This window comes from Mustela nigripes, chromosome 4 (genome assembly GCF_022355385.1).
Source record: "Mustela nigripes isolate SB6536 chromosome 4, MUSNIG.SB6536, whole genome shotgun sequence".
NCBI classification, from domain to species: domain Eukaryota; kingdom Metazoa; phylum Chordata; class Mammalia; order Carnivora; family Mustelidae; genus Mustela; species Mustela nigripes.
This window is the reverse complement of record NC_081560.1, coordinates 41,944,648-41,960,580: the sequence shown is the minus strand read 5'-3', so window position 1 is coordinate 41,960,580 and position 15,933 is coordinate 41,944,648.

Genomic DNA, 15,933 nt, shown 5'->3' with positions numbered 1-15,933 from the left:
CAGAATTTTATTATACTTAAATTTCCAACTGCAGCTTCGCGATTGTAGACCTGTATCTCTCGCACACGCTTGTCGAGTTAACTGTAGGGACAGTTTTGGAAGGTGCTCCGAGGAGGGGAGTCACATGGTGATAAGGGGCCCTTTCTTAAATCCCTTTAAATTTTGGAGCTGAAGAATTAAACCTTTTGGTTATACGTCTGAGTTTGGTTATACAGAGTTTGGAGGACTGGAAGATGTCTCCCTATACATTACACGCTTTCAAATTCTCGTTTGTAGTCTCCGTAACTTGAAAGTTAGTGGTCCCAGAGACCAGCTCAGGAAGTAATTGGTTTCCCGCTTTTGGCCAATAATTCTTCGCTTAACGAATGCTAACGCAGAACCCTCCGCCACAACGGCTGGGACCCGTCGCCGGCTGGTCTCGCTCACCCGCGGGCAACACCAGGAGCCAGAGCGCGCCAGGGCTGCGGGACGGGGTGCCAGACCCAGAGCGCCGCCGTGCCCCCGAGGGTGACAGCGGGAGAGAAGGTGAGAAGAGAGACCTGTTTCTGGGCACCCGGGCTACTACTACTCGCGAACTTGGCCCGAGATCCCGTCCCCAGCTTCCCTTTCTCTCTTCCTGGTAAATGCTTTAAAAGCGACGATAATGGTGCTTTGGGATTCCTAAATTCGGTTTACGGTACAGAAAAGCCCCGAAGCAGCGTGGGGAGGGCGGCCGCAGCCCCTCGGAGGCCGCCGCAGCACGTTCCCGGAGAGAGCAGCGCGCGTTCGCGCGCGGGGAAACGGAGCGCGCGGCGAGGCCTCGGATTTCGATCGCTTGACTGGAGGGCTGCGAGTCCCAGCCTTTCCTGGGAGAAGTGCGGGCCTTGGCTCAGACGTACACCTTGGCGGGGTTGCGTTTTCTTGAACTCAGATGGTCCCCTCAAGCGCCCAGCCAGCCCAGGACCCAAGAACAGGCCTGCAGCATCCAGACCTTCGGGCCCACCCGGGACGACCCTGGGCCTTGGCGCTCCCGGCGCCCTCGCCTAGTTCCGGCTTTAAGCGCAGGGCAAAGATCCTCTTCTCCAGGGGTGCGGCTGGCTGGAGCTTGTCAACTCTTTGGTCCCACGTGGTGTGCACGTGCGTATGCGTGCTTTTGGTTCTGAACTTCAAACTCACGCCCGCCGGTGGGACCCAGGAAAGAGATGTCTTGTGTCCCTGGGAAGGACGTATCCATCTCCAGGGCCCGTGTCCTCAGGTGGTGAAGGGAAAGGTCCTTTGTGGCCCGTGGTTCTGCGACGTTACCCCACCGGACCTGGCTAGCGAAGTTCTGCCGCTGGGGTGCCCGCTTCTCTTGCACACCCCAGGCCTCCCCCAACCCTGGTTTTCACCCAGAGGCTCCCCCACCCCATCCCCAGCCTAGGGCCAGAGATCAGTCTTGGGGCCTCAGAGACTCCTCAAAGGACGCTGGCTCAGGGCCTCCACCCTACTCATCCCACAATAGCTCCCAACTTCAGGGATGGGCCCTCAGTTCCCCTCAGATCTCCCCCTGACCAGAGAAGAACCCGTGCACTGGAGTGGAGTGCAAAACTCGCAGCGTGATCCTAAGACCAGCACAGAGGGATTTCTCCTGACACCGTGTGGGGCACAGACCCATTCGCGCCCGCCCCCCACCCTCCTTTCTCCTCCTCCTCGGTGAGTGGTCCCGCCTTCCTCTGCCAGTGCTCCTCCTGGGCGGTCGCTGTCTTCCGAACCCAACCGCCAGGCTGCTGACAGATCCTGTCTTTATATAAAGCTAAGATATTTTGCATATAATGAATTTTTGCATGAATTTTGATTTCTTAAATTGCTGCGTTAAAATGTGAATTATCGATTACTGAGGTTTCTGTTGACCCTTGAATTTGGGGCTTTCCCCCTACTCCCAGCCCTGTCAAGAAGGTGAAGAATCTGCTTCAAATCACACTGGTTTAAGCGGTAGAAGGGGGATTCCAAGGCAAATCCCTAACTTGGAAAGCATGGCTCCTGGACTGATTTAGTGGGATCTCCCACTAGGAGGAGGAAAGCAGGATAGAGGACAGGCAGAAAGAAGGTCCTGTTGGCCCGGTGGCAGGTGACCCAGTGAGCTTCCTGAGTTTCAGTTTCTTAGGTGTTTGAAGACGAACTCAAAACTAAATGAGACAACTTTAGCAGAAGAGCGACCTCTGTTTGCCAGCGCCCTTCCTCTCACAAAGTAGCATCAGTTTTTAAGATGTCACCTAATTAAACTTAAAGCATTTGCCACATTTCAGATGATCCAGCCTTCCAACAAACAACTGCTCTTTGAACCTTCTGGTGATTCCCAGGACACGTCCTGCCTTCCCTCTACAGGAACCAGAACTCGCTGTTCAGTGACTATCTGTGTCTTTGTCAGGAGGTTTGGGAGACCAGCGTGAGGGAAGACATGGGCAGGAAATAGTCTTCCAAGGTCTCTGCCGCCAGCTCCTACAGCAAGTCACCCCAGAAACCATTGATTGAAACTGTTCTTATTCCCTGTGAAGGGCAAAATGCACCCAGTAAGATCTGGGCTCCTATTTCCATGTGAGCATGCGCCAGAAGACTTGAAACATGTATTCTGTAAGGGAGCAAAGATGTATGCATCTAACACAAGATAAGGAATGCAGAATATTTGTTCAGTCATCCAATATTACCTGGTACTTACTCTGGGCTGCGGTGACCAGTAATCAGAACCCTAATATTCCTGCCTCATGCAACTCACAATCTGGTGGGAGACACCAATAATACGCCTATAAAAACCACAATAGAAATAGAAATTGTGATTAAGACTGGAGGAAACAAGGAGCAAAGATAGCTAATCCAATCTGTTTGTGAGCATTCATTCTTTCTGGACCAGGTACTGGCTTGGTGGGGTGAGATTAGCTTTGGACAATTTGTATACCATCCCTGCCCCTCTAGACTTCAAAGCCCAGCTAGAGATGTATATAAAAAAACACCAACATGAAGAGTATATATTACATTCTCCTCAACACGGAACTCTTAGAATGAAGAGGCATAATGGCTTAACGTTAATAAAATAAAGCAGAATAAACAACTTTAATAAAAATCCTGGCAGAAGAAAAGTGTTGAGGTCTGGCATCAGAAACACTGGTTTGGAACAAGCTGTGCTGACTCCTTTTCCACCTCTGTGAAGTGTGGTTACTGATGGAAACATCTATAGCCAGAGTTTGTTGTGAAGAATAAATGGTGTAATACTGGTGTGAGAGCAAGCAAGGGACTTCATAAGCATTACTACTGGCCAACTCTGGAACTTGGAAAAGCCTCCATTTCAGTTTAGGGTTGATACAGATTAAATCTGATCAAGAAGTGTGTTCAAGAGCCCTGATTTCCATGCTGCACTCAAAAAAATGTAAGAAATATTTTTATCTATGGGGGCTGTAGAGGTTCTGGGTCTCAGTTCTATGGTGGAAAAGCCAGGAGGAAAGCTTCCCTGCAGATGCTCAGACACTCCGTGCTGTGAAAGCCTGTGCTAGAAAGCCTGGAGGCCCCCAGTAGGCTTCTCCGTTGCATTTTTTCTCCATTAACTCGCCTAGTTTGAAGGCATTTTGCATACATTTCAAGTCCTGGAAGCTAGTTTTTCAGTGCATTATAAAGATCTTCTATTGTGTACTTAGTATGTGCCAGGCACTGTGCTAGGCTTCCCAAGAAACACATAAGGTTGATAATACCAGTCGGGTAGCATTATTCTGTGCATTTTAAAGTTGCAGAAAATGAGTCTGGGAAGACTAGTTCACTCGTTCAAGAGCACAATTTCATGGTGGCACAGGACTGTGACCCGATTACTCCTCAATCTTCACCTCGGCCCCATATCGAATTTTGTCACTAACTTGGTTGGTTTCCTGTTCTGGAAGCTGAGGCAGTTCAGAGGGGAGGTCTCAATTTTCTTGGCCTGTTTGTAAATAGCAGCCGCAGGCCCCGGAAACACGTGTATGTCTTTGTTCACCGCCCTGCGACCGGCAACTTTGTGCCCCAAAACGCGGGCTGATGTGACTGGCATGCCCACCGTCCACCTTCAAGTGCGTAAAACGGAAGGCAGGCCAAGTAAAGGTCTTTCGGTGTCGCACGTGGACCGCGGAACCAGGCGACCTTTGTAATTTTCTTTTTCTGAGGATAATTACCGAGCAATCTGTAGGTTGTGCGGACTGCAGAGTTGGCGGCGAGGTGGCGGGGAGCGGGTGGCGGGGGTAGAGATGGAGGCGGGGAAGGCGGGGAGATCCCGCACTGCTTGGCAGGAGTCTGCACAGGTTTACCGCCTGCATACCCCCAACTTTTGGAGGCAGACTGCCAAGTTTTGGAGGTTGAAGCCAGGTTTGTCATTTGCCCGCCATGTGATCTGGGCTATCTGGATTGCTCTGAGACTTAGTTTCCATATCTGCGAAGAAGGAGGTTCGCCCAGTGCCAGGCGCTGGCTCAGCGCACGGGGCGCAGCGACCCCAGGTAGGGTGATGCGATGGCAGGAAGCGGGTACTTTTCGCAACGGAGCAGCGCCGAGGCGCATCTAGCGAAGGGGCTGGCGAGGCTCACTCTGGCTTCTCGAGCGCGGGAGCTGCTGGTTTTCTTCCTCCAGCCCACCCCAGCCTTCGCTGCGGTCTCAGTCCCAGACCTCCCACCTAGGAGAGGCCAAGGCAGATCAAGGCAGACCAGACGACTCGGGACAGCGGTGCTGTGCGCCCCGTTCTGCTTAGCTCCACAGCTTGGGGACTCTAGACGTGGACTCTAGCTCCTGAAGACTCCTCCCCGGGCGACGCTGTCGGGTCCCTAAGAACAGAACCGCTCCCGGCGCCCGGGCCATCCTCCCACACACGCGGTTCCTAGCCAGGACTTGAGGCCAGAGACGGCGCCCTCTGCTCCGGCCGCCACCGTTCCCGGGGCTGGGACACAGACGGCCAAGTTAGAGCCCCCGCCGCTGCCGGTCCCCGCTTAGTCGGCGCGGTGATGGTGGCGCTGGCGGCGGCGGGGGCCTTCCCTTGGCTGCCCCGCCATTTAATCAGGGCTATTATCAGACTCGGCTTGCAGGATGGCGCCGGCGGAGCTTTACCCCCATTAGCGCAGGGCGGGGTGGGGGCTGGGCCCCCAGATCGCTGCTTGTCCCGCCGCAGCTGCAGGGCTTCTGGGGCGCTTAGAGTAAGGCCGAGGCGCGGGGTCTGGCAGCGGCTTGGCCAGTCTCAACCCAGCCCTTGTCAGGCTGACAGTTTTTATTTCCCAGCTCCCAGCTGGACCCACCAGTGCTGGCTCTGTGACGTTGGCGCGAATCAGGGCACTTCCCTCAACCTCGGTCTCTCACCTGTAAAATGAGTCCGGAAAGATACTTTACTCGAGGTTGTCCTGAAGATTAACTGTCTCAAGATTGACTAAGATGATACATCTTAAGTGTTAAGTGCGTGACCACTATTATTACACTGGAAATGCGCCTGCCTTTTTAAAAAGCTCCCCCCCACCATTTACTTGTTTGTTTCATTAAAAAGGGGGGGGGATTAAAAAAAATTTTTTTTTAAAGGAGGGGGAAAGAGAGGCCGAGTTTGAATGTTCCAAAGAAGTCCAAAATTGCTTACAGACTTGCTGGTTTTATTCACGACTGACTGGGTTGTTTCACCTTTGTCACTGCCTAACCGATAGGCCTTTGGACGTTCAGTTTTATCTCTCCGTGCCTCATTTGCTTTAGCTGTAAAATGGAAGAAGTACTAGCACCTGCATTGCTGCAGTGTTGTGCACATAAAGGAGATGATGCCTATAGAATAATGACCACGGAGTAGGCTCTTCATGCACACGTTGTTACTAGCAATTTTTTTTTTTTAAACAAACCACAGACTTCCTTCCGCCTTTCCTTCCTTCCTCTAAATCTTCCTACAAACAGGCAACGGTCTTCTGATCCTAAGGTGTATTTATGGGAGGGATGGTAGTGGGAGGTGGCAGACTCAGGTTCCAGAGCTGAATGTCAGGCTAGAAACGCCAGGGAAAGGGACTGTCAATCACTGGACAGTGTCTTTCAGCCTCCAGAGTTTCCTCTTTGCATTCCCACCACAATGCCCTACTGACACTGTCCATTTAAGATAAAAAGAAAACAGCAAAAGCAGTCACTATTATTTTTGGTTGGCTGCTAAAAAATTAGCGCTTGCAGCAACGCCAGTGTTGTCAGTGGTAGTTTCTAATCAGTAAAATGTAATTAGCAAAGCAAGACTAATTATTAAAGTGACCTTCTAAGTAGTGAATGTTTGTAAATGGTTCTTAAGTGAGATGCGCTTGGGCACACAGCCCAGTCCTTAAGGACAGTGCTTAGCTTCAGCCAGTGCTGGCCACAGCTCTGTTGCTTCCCCCAAAGACTCATCCGGCTTTTGAATTGACTTTCTTCCTCTGACATGTAAATAAATGGCTCCTGATAATGATTAACTTATTTCAAGTACCTGTATGTGTCTGGCAATATCCTAAGTACCTTACCTGTACTATTTCATTTGAACCTCCCCATTTTACAGATGAGGAAAATTAAGGCACAGAGAGGTTCTGTAACTTACTATCAATCAAAATACTTGCAGGCAGTGATAGATTGGAATTCTTGTCCACCTTTTACCAAGGCTCCTATGTCCTTGTCTCCTAGCACTTTTAGTCTCTACTATCCTACAAATACAAAAACTCTTTAAAGAGGATGAAAGCTCAGTGAGTCTAGAGGAAAACCAACCAACCAACCAACCAACCATCCAACCCACCAACCTCACGATGTCCTCTGCTTCTAGGGAAGTACCCAGTGGTAGAAGATACAATACCTAGTAGGGATCTGAAGACCTTACTGGTCAGAATGACTTCTTGTCAGTCCCTCCTCCTTTGAGCCATTACTTTTTTTTTAAATGACCCCATGCTTCTTACATTATGTAACGGTTACATTATATAACTAACATTTGGTGAGATCTAATAATGTATCAAAGCCTGGGGTAGATGCTTTTAGGTCCATCATTTCATCGTAAAAAAGTTTCATAAAGTTTATTTTATAATAAATACTATTTCACAGGGCTTTTGTGATGATCCAACGAGCCAAATTATTTACAAGTATTTCAAAATAAGAGCTTATTAGAACTATTGTTGATTTTAAACATTTTGAAAGAAATACATCCTTTCTAATATGTGGTTCAAAGTCTACCTGAATCCAAAACACTTAATACTTTTGTGTATCTTGGCTCCACCCAGAGTGATGGACTCAGGGCCCCTGATGCCCATCAGGGTGAGGAGGTGATGAAAATCCTTCTGAACCAAGCACCCCATGAAGCTTCTGAACAACTAGTCCCCTTCATGGCACTCCAGTCTTCCTATTGGCCACATCCACCTTTAGATTTGACCAGAGCAAAGGAGGAACAAAACCTTTCACCTCTTCTGAGAAGTTATCTGTGAATAATCACAAAAGTCCCACATTGAAACCTATAACTTATAAAATAATTTCCCACCACACTCTTAATCAGAAAGGTGGCTTCTGGTTCTGATATGTTTGTTGTTTCTTTCAAGGGTGAATACTGGAATACTGGAATGACTGACTCTGTGCAACTTGGGAAAAGAAAAGCCACCAGCCAAGTCCTATCCCTGCCGCAGACAAACACGTTACAGACAGGGCAGGGTTGGAGGTGAGGTCTTTCATTTGGATTACTACAGCAGGGACCAAGATGTTTCAGAATGCTTGAAAAGACAAGCAAGCTCACTAAAATCCCCCTCTTTCCCTATTTGTAGTTGAAGAAATTGAAAACCGAAGCTTGAGTCAGGAAGTGACATGCCCAAAGTCATACCATTGGCCATATCTTTGAACCCAGGTTGCTGACTTTGAATGAATGCTGACTTGTTTGACAGGAGCTCTCCTTAGGGGTAGAAAGCCTTCTCATCATCTATCATTGGCTTCCTGATACCTGCAACTACACTCTCTGAGTCGTGGCCCACACATCTTGGGCTTCTGAGGGATGATCATGAAGACTACATAACTTGTCTAAGAGCTGAAACTGAATTCTATGGCATGACTTCATTTGGTGATGAGCAGGGAAGAAAACTTGGGAGTCTTATCCTTGGCATCAAGGATTTGACTTCCAGAGGAGTTCCTTGTTATCTGGGTTACATAACAGTCATCTTTGGATTTTAAGGTTGACTGACCTACAGGACTGATTTACTCATTTTTGAGGGGTTGGGGGTGGAATTACATATGACCAGATAGAATGCAAGCATTTGAAACAAAATTTTAAGGCAAGGGGGTTCAAATAATGTGTGCATCAATTGGGAGTCTATGTTTGCAACAATGGGAAATCCTTATCAATCTGGCTTAAACAATAAGAAGAATTTTTTACCCTACCCACTTAAATAGTTTAGGTATGATTACTGGTGCCATCCAAGGCTCAAAGGAAATTTCTTCTCATCTGGGGCTTTCTTGCTGTTAGTGCTATTTTTAGGCAGGCTTTCTCCTGGGGTCACAAGATGGCTATCAGCAGGTCTCATGGCTACATTTTGACTTGTTTGCACCCATTAGGAGCTCTCTCCTTCAGTAGCACCTACAGAGAAATGAGTCCAGGCAATGTCTTTACACTCTTTAGAATTGGTTTAGGATCATGCGCCTTGAACTCAAAATCATGATCAAAAGATTGGCTCAACCAAGTCAGGGGTCCACCGCTGGAGTTTGGGGAGAGTGGAAGTCCTCTCAAACCATGTAACTGAGACCAGCAAAGGGGTGACTTCATTAAGGAGACATGGAACTCCCATTGCATATTGGAGCTTCTGAAACTTTGCTGGAGAAGGTTTTGTTCTTTGCAGAAAACCTGGATTGTGTTTCCCACATGAAGCTTTGCAGAACACAGGTGGTTTCAGATGTTGCCTGTTTTTGCACATCTCATGAACCGAGGATGGCTTTCACATTTTCAAATGGGTGGGACGAAAAATCTAAAGAAGGACAGTATTTTTTGACACCTGAAAACTATATGAATTCAAATTTCAGTGTCCACAAATAAAGTTTTACTGCTGGAGGTGGCAAACGTTTTTTCTATAAAGGGCCAGGTAGTAAACATTTAGGCTTGCTGGCCATATGGTCTCTGTCACAATTATTCAACTCTGTCATTGTAACATAATAGCCGCATAGGCAATATATAAACATATGAAAGTGGCTGTGTTCTGATTAAAATTTTATTTATAGACCCCGCATTTCGAATTTTGTGTAATTTTTACATGTCAAAAAATATTATTCTTCCTTTGATTTTTTTTTCCCCCCAACCACTTAAAAATGTAAAGACCATTCTTGGCTAGCAGGCTGTGCAAAAACAGGTAACTAGCTAGATTTGGCTCCTGGGCCGTCATCTGCAGTCCCCTGTTTTATTGTCTGCTTCTGCAGTGCAGTGGCAGACCTGAGTAGTTGTGACAGAGACCACATGGCCTACAAAGCCTAAAATATTTACTAGTTGGTCCTTTACAGAAAAAAAAAAATACGCTGACCCTTACTCTGGAGTGGTACTTCTCAAGCTTTAATTTGCAAACAAAGCACCCGGGGATCTTAGGAAAATGCAGATTCCTTTATTTATTTATTTATTTTTAATTTCTTTTCAGCGTAACAGAATTCATTGTTTTTGCACCACACCCAGTGCTCCATGCAATGTGTGCCCTCCTTAATACCCACCACCTGGCTCCCCCAACCTCCCCCCCACCCCCCCACCCCCCACCTTTTCAAAACCCTCAGATTGTTTTTCAGAGTCAATAGTCTCTCATGAGAACGGAGTTGAGGGAAATTGGAAGGGGAGGTGAACCGTGAGATATTATGGACTCTGGAAATGCAGATTCTGATCCTGTAAGTCCGGGTCAGTCCAGAGATTCTGCATTTCAAGAAGTTCCCAGGTAGACTCCATTGGGAGGATTTTTCTGTCATTCTTCTATGAATATCCCTTCTCAGAAACCCAAGAGGAGCTCCTCTCTCACCCACCCCCACTTGTTGAATTTGAAGCTTCTTTGCAGGGCGATGGGAATCTGCATATTAAATCAGCAGATACATAAATCTGTGGTTCTTTTTGAGATCCATTGATGGAGATGCTGTAACAGAGATTCAGTGACAAATCCATTGACGGCCTGGTATTAGCCAATTGGCCTCAGAGCTCAGGTGGGATTTTGGTGGGTTTTTGTTCAACAAAGGATTAATACTATATTTTAAAAACATCATTAATTATCTAATTACTTTGACATAAGGATTATTTGTTGGTTAATTTCCAGAGAGCAAATGCTACTTAGCGCATCTTGATTTCACACGAAGGAAGTGATTTAGGCATTTAGAGTGTTAGCACACACCTTCCATTTTCTCATTTCAGTTATGTATTTATGACCTGCCAGATCTCTTAATATTCAGATAGGTTTAAAGAGCAAGGATGGGATTTTTCTCTAGTCTTCATGTAGTGGTAAAGCAAATTTTCTATAAAATCCTATTAAGCCCTTGCCTTAAACCTCTTCCCGTCTTCCCTCCATTCTTCCCTTTCCTCAGTGTCCATCCATCATGAATTTTTAGTTTTATTTCCAACTTTACTAACTTCTGAAGAATTAAATTTCCCAAACCAGGCCACTATTATAGTAGAGTGAAAAAAGAAAAGAGGAATGGAGAACTTTACTAGTCGTGGGATTTGGGGTTTATAGAATGTGACTCAAACTCTGGTCCTAGACAGCAAGGAACAGCCAGCCTGGGGGCCCTGAAGGATGGAGACTGAGCAGCTGTGGAAATAGAACACTCTGGCCCCAAACTGAGTGGAGAACCTGCGTTGTGATATGCGATGTGTCAAACACACTGTTCAAACAGCATTTGTGACACTGTGGGTCACATGAATGGAAAAGCACTACTTGTTTTCTTCTGTTTTATACTTGCTAAGGACTCAAAGCCAGCTTTATAATTCAATCTGTGCATGTGGCCTGTCAGTACTGTCTGCTTCTTCCTGGGGAGGAGGTGGGACAATGGGAACTGAGGAGGTGGGTAGAAGCAAACCCTGCATTTACAGGGTGCAGAGAAGCCCAGGGCATCTTGAGGACCTATTAACCTATTATTAATTTACATTTTGGTTGCTTCACATTGGATCCTGATGGGGGGTTTTATTTTTATTTAAATTAGCAGAATTTCCTAGGAAAAGAGAATATCAAGTAGATGAAAGTTAATAATGATGATTTTCAGAATGGCTATCTTGAACGTTTTAAAATAGTAAAATTCTTATTTAATAAGCCAAATAAGTATAATAACAATAACCCCCAAATCCATACAAGTAACTTGTCAAGGTTGGGGCCTGTGGGTACGGGAAGCCTTCCATTCTTGACTTGATGTTCACTGTAATGCAGAATGATTAGGCTTCTAGCTTAAAAGGCTACAGAGTAAAAGAAACCTGAAAATGATAATCCCCTCAGACCTCTTAGAATAAATTATGTGGATTTGCTAAGTATACAGACTGGCCCTCTTAAAAGGGAGATAACCACTTTAACTATTGCTTTGGAAAGAGAATCCATGAGGCCCGGTTACGAGTCTAATTTTACATTAGTGATTTTACATCAGTAAAAATAACCACCTTGGGTCCTTCACAAGGTGTTGTTTTAGAACAAAAACCAAATGAATTTGGAATCTGTTTACATTTCAAAGATAAAGCAGCAAAGTGTAATAAAGAGTCTGCCAGACAAGCAGTCAGAAAACCAAATTCTCCCGACTCCTTCTGAGTAACCTCAGCAAGCCAGTGAGGCTCAGACTTTTTCATCTATGAAATGAAGAGAGAAATGTCAGCCCCACATTCTTCATGGTGCACATTTGTGAGCACAAATGGAATAAAGGCTATAAAACTCCCCTTTGAAAATTATAAATCCTAACAAAAGGTATTTTGGAAGGTTGAGATAGGTTTATTGACTGTAACATTCCATTTTTCTTTTTTCACTGCTAGTTTCAACTTCCTTGAATAAAAATTAAAAATATCCGAAAGAGAAGGACGTGGAACTTTTTTTTTTTTTTTTCAAAAAAATATTTTATTTATTTATTTGTCAAAGAGAGAGAGACAGCTAGAGAGGAAACACAAGCAGGGGCAGTGGGTAATGGAGAAGGAGAAGCCGCCTCCCACCAAGCTGGGCACCTGATACAGGGCTTAATCCCAGGACCCTGGGATCATGATCTGAGCCAAAGGCAGACGCTTAACTGACTGAGACATCCAGGTGCCCCAAGGATGCTGAACTTTCTTAATGACTGATCATATGTTCTGTGGTAGCCAGCCTCCAATATGGCCCTCAATGAACCCACCTTGTGATATCATATCCTTGTGATATATTATACCAGGATTGGCCTCTGTGACCAATAGTATATATCACTTCTAAGATTAGGTAATGAAATAAGGAAGCTTTCCTCTCTCATTCTCTCTCTCTCTCTTTTTCTCTCTCTGGGTTAGGTAAGCTGACATGTTATGAGTAGCTCCATACAGAAGCCCACCATAGGTCTAGGACTTAAAGTCTCCCACCAACAACCAAACTTGGAAGCAGATTCTCCACCTCAAGTCAGGCTTCTAAATGATTTTATCTTATTTTTTCCCAACAGCTTGATTGCAACCCAATGAATGATCCTGAGTCAGAGCCACCCAGGTAAGTGGTTGTCACATTCTCTACCTATGGGCACAGTGTGAAATAATAAATGTTCATTATTTTAAGATGCTAGGTTTTGGGGTTATTTGTTAAACAGCAATAGACAATTTATACAGGTTTTAATAGGGAGAAGAAGAGGCAGAGATGCTGATGAGGAATTCTTTTAACTTCAGAGAACTTGACCAAGAAAGCCTATTGGACACACATTTCCTTACTCCTCAGTTCAGTTTTGATAAGGATGTGAAAGGCAAACTGTCCATATATAGTAATATAATCTAATGAAGGGTGATTTAGTCTTCATGTTGCCCTTGACAAATCATAGCACACAGCTGAGGCAACTGGGCAGTGTGAGAAGAAGAGGAAATGCTGAGAAGAAACGGTTTAGTCAGGCTCTCCTCAGGAAAACAGCCCATGCTGGATAGCTCAGTAGAGGCAATTTAAGATGGGGATCCAGTCACAGAGACTGAGGGAGCTAAAAAACCAAACAGGAAATGCAAGGGGTGGGGGCAGGCAACTCAGATTAGCAATATTGAGAAGCTACTAGTGCCCCTGTGACTAGAGAAATCAGGGTCATATGCCAGGGACTAGAAGAACAATGAAAGCAACATGGCTGAAGAAGCAGCAGCCATTTCTGGAGTTGCTACCTTCAGTGGAGAGAAACTGGGAGAAATGCTGTGGTTACGCTCCCTCCACTGTCCTTCATTGTCCGCCAGTTCCACTGTGAGCTAGCCTAACCAGAATCATTTTAGAAACAGAACCCTGGAAGTTTTCTAGATCATCCCTTGGGAATCAGACCAGGGGAAGGACAGGGAATGGGTCTGAGAACAAACAGTCAAGCAGCTGGCTCAGTCCCCCTGTTTTGCTACTCAAAATCTATTCTCACATTCCTACCCATACTTATTTCCCAAACAATCAACTTTATGTGTCTATTATACATACAGATAAAGACTCTCACCCTCCTATGATGAGGAGACACAAAGTTACAACAGTCATAGCAAAGTCCATATCTGCCCATTTCAAGGTCTGGAGTTGCCAGGTGATACAGTTATCCCCTTTAGGATCAGATGTAGCTCCTCATGGTCTGGTCATTTATAAATAAAGCACCCCCAAATTCCCTACTCAAATAATAGAGGAATGGGGGGGGAAGAAATTGTGTGTGTGTGTGTGTGTGTGTATGACTATATTATGGTATATTATATTATAATGTTATGAATATATAAAGTAACAAAATGTGATTACTACAGTCCTCATTTCTGTGGACTCTTCTGTAACTGGAAGCCATGTTAAAATTTATCACTTACTTCTTCTACCACCATTTCAAGTTCTCTTTGTCCTTAGCTTGTATCTCAGCTAGTCAAAGATTTTTATTTGGTGGAAAGATCCAAAGTTTCATTCTTAAAGTTTCTTAAGTCTTAGTGCTATAGCTTTTATTGGATTTCTGTAGTCTTCCATTACACATATATAGAATAAATAAGAGGTGTCCCAGTGAATTTCAGTTCTAAAGAGTTCTCCATAACCCCGTTAGGTAGCAGCAACCCAACTTCACCTTGGTAGTTAGGACCTGACTCTTCAACCAGCATCATACCACCTTCTTTTCCTGTTGGTTCAATGCTATGAGGAGCACAGAATCACAAGGAGATTCTGTAGAAACACTGTGTCTCCTAATGAAATCTTCATCCCCTGGGAACCCAAGGCCTCTAAATAATCATAGCCGAAGGTTTTGGGATTGGGAAGTGAATATCCTTAAAAGAGGTCATTAAGTGTAAAGGGACCACTCCTACCTCCATTTCTCTATATGTGGACCTTTGTATCATGGAGAAACAGCACTGCATATTGGTTGTGGCTCAGAGTATGTATTACATCCTGCACAATAGCATCTGTGGTAGGTAGAATAATGCCACCTCTCCACCCAAAGGAGAGGTCTTAATCTATAAATATGTTAGTCTACATAGCAAAGGAGAATTAACATTACATATGGAATTACAGTTGCTAATAAGCTGCTCCTCAATTAAGGAGAGTATCCTGAATTATCCAGATGGGCCCACTGTAACCCAAAGAATCATTAAAAGGAGAAGAGAGTGTGGAAGAGAATCAGAGGAGCAGATGTGATAATAAAGGCAAGGTCAGAGTAATGATATGTGAGAAGGACTCTTTTAATAGATTTGAATAAGGAGGAAGAAAACCCTGAGCCAAGCAATGCAGGCAGCCTCTAAAACCTGCAAAAAGGCAAGGGGATAGATCTGACCCAGAGCCTGCAGAAAGAAAGGCCATCCTACCAAAGACGTAATACCAGTGAGATGTGTCAGACTTCTGACTTCTAGAACTCTGAGGTGATCAGTTTGCATTGTTGAAACCATTATATTTGTGGTGATCTTTTACAACAGCAACAAAAAACTAATACTTGAGTCTTGCAAGGCCTTTATCTCCCAGCTAGTGTTGTAACTGAATCTGCAGTGAGCCATCTTACCATTTTATCAGGCCAGAAGTTTCTGAGTGCTGGCTATATGGTAAGATCAGTAAGTTCTGTGAGGATGATTCCTTTACTAGATTTTTCTGGCTATAAAGTGAGTTCTCCGGATTAGAGATGTAATAGTGAATGAAGCATTCCCTAGTTCCATAGGTGGTGGATTTAGCAGAAGCATTGTGGGCAGAGAAAGGGAATCCATGGAGTATCCCTGTCACTCTGGATGAAGGTAAGTGCCATTAATTGCCTCTGCCTATGCCACCTGGCCATTTTGTACATGAACCCATGGCAGTTCTGCATATGGGCCCAGTGAGCAAGCAAGCAAGCACTGGGGTAACGGAGGAAAGAGGACCACTTTCATTCATGGAACAGGCCACCTTGGCCACCAGAATATTGAGTCTTCTCTGTAGTGGAAGCCCTTTACAGAGCATTCCCATGGGACTTGAATGTCTTTATACTCTATAGTCATTTTAGGTAATTCAGCCACTGATTTCACATACTTTCTTGTGGTCAGCTTCATTTTTTCCAAGCTTTTGGTCAACTGGGAGACTTAGACACTGCCTATGAATAAGAAGAGGTCCTTATCTTGGGACATCTCTCCTTCTAGGCCAAGTGGACAACCAGATGTACTCCTTAAAGATTTTCTTACTTCCTTTGCAAGGCTTCTTCTCTCCATTATATTTAAAGCCACCCTAGCATGGAGCTTCATTAGCTGAAATTAATTAGCTGAAATAATGAAATAATTCATTAGCTGAAATAAGCTGGAACCAACTTATCATGTAGATGTACATGTAAAATAGGCCCAAGTATTTCCTTCCTTCAACAAAGGGTCATAGGGAATTCCTCAAATGACCAGAGGA